Source organism: Rutidosis leptorrhynchoides, chromosome 10, assembly GCF_046630445.1.
Source record: "Rutidosis leptorrhynchoides isolate AG116_Rl617_1_P2 chromosome 10, CSIRO_AGI_Rlap_v1, whole genome shotgun sequence".
NCBI lineage: Eukaryota > Viridiplantae > Streptophyta > Magnoliopsida > Asterales > Asteraceae > Rutidosis > Rutidosis leptorrhynchoides.
In genome coordinates, this window is record NC_092342.1 from 89,653,168 (window position 1) to 89,654,821 (window position 1,654).

At 33.7% G+C, this 1,654-nt stretch overlaps 1 pseudogene; it reads right to left on the reverse strand.

Moving 5' to 3' along the window:
• Positions 1–524: 524 nt before the first annotated feature.
• LOC139870441 (CENP-B homolog protein 2-like) lies at positions 525–1,354 on the reverse strand (annotated as a pseudogene).
• Positions 1,355–1,654: the final 300 nt, after the last annotated feature.

The following is a 1,654-nucleotide window of genomic DNA, read 5'->3' on the forward strand; positions in this document are numbered from 1 at the left end:
GGGTTATGAGTTACTGATTGTTCAGTATAGCATAGAAGGACGCATGTGTTGCGTCTGGACGGTTATGCATTGGAATCAGTAAAGCGGACTATCGGTAGACTGTAGCTTGATCAACTAAGTCGTGTGCTCGTACAAGCCACCGATCCTCATATTTTCATTTATTGTTATATGCTAGTTCAGGATGTTGTCATAATTGTGATCCCTTGCATGTCCAGTTACTTATGCTTGGTCTGTTAGATAGTATCCATTCACTTAGCTGTGTGCTAATTCCCCCACATTTTCCACCCTTGCAGGTTTAGGTACTGCTGATTAGGATGGGTGTTACGGACGGGCTGAAGACATGTTTGACAATTAGCCGAACTCTGATGTTGTCAGATTTTGAAATATTTTACGTAACACCGTTGTTTTGCAAAGCTGTATTGAATATTAACTAAGTTGGTTTCTTAACTATAGTTGTAAATATTAACTAAGGTTATTTAGGTAAATTCAGTCTTTCGCTGTGATTTAAAAAAAAAATCAGGGTGTTACAGGTACTCACAGTTCAGACTGTTCAAGTTTACATTCTTGAAGCACCTTGGTTTAGCATATTTCCCAATAATCCATAAAGGAAGTTTTTCCGAACCGTCCTCATTACAGCAAATAGCAACAGTTAGTCTTTCCTTGTCTTGTTTTTTCCCTTCAAGCTGCATTATTGCAAGGAAATGATCCGGTTGAAGTCTAAAAAACAAACATGTTTAAGATCAAAACATGTAAATAATTACATCACTAAAGTACAAAATATAAAATAAAATAATAAAAAACAAACCTGTTTCATCCATATTAAAGATGTCTTTCATTTAAAATTGATCAACTTTGTCTCTTATGGATTTAATTTGTCCTCCATGCCCTCCATTTCAACAGATCCACTCTCTCCAAAATGTCAGAAATTTTTAATTCCATATCTTGCTTTGAACTTTCCAAGTCAACCAATAGAAAAAGTAAAGTCTGGAGTATCCACTGGATACATATATTTCATGAACTTTTTCGCCTTCTCGATGATTAGTTCACCTGTCATATTCACATGTTCTTGATATTGAAGAATCCATTCATAGAGAGATTTTTCTAGGTCTGGAAATTTTGCCGGTTTGTGTCGCTTAACATCGCCTCTTTCGGGAGCAAGTGAGAGATACTCTAAAGACCGCTTAACTGTATTCGATATTGTCGCTTGATTCACCTGCAAACCATAGTTACTATGAACCCATTCTTGCAATTGCTTTTGAGTGAGACTTGGATTATCCTTGTTGTGCTTGCATAATGCTCTTCGAATCTCGTCTGTCATTGTTGTTTTTTTCACACCTTTAAGATGGGAAGCCATGTTGTGTGTATGATTTGTTTGTGTTAACCTATTTTGATCTTTTATTTATATAGAAAATATTTTTAATATCCATAAAGTGATACATTGAACACAAGAAGCATAATAAGGTGGGAGATTGAAGATTTCTTTTAAATTGGGCCGTTCATTTGATATACATGCATTGTATACAATAATTAAGTGGAAGGTTGAAAGGTGTTTGTAAACTAAGTATTCTACTATAAATTAATAAAATATTAATTAATATATAAATTAATAATTATTAATTTATCGATTAATTAATAACTCTTTTAATTAATAGAT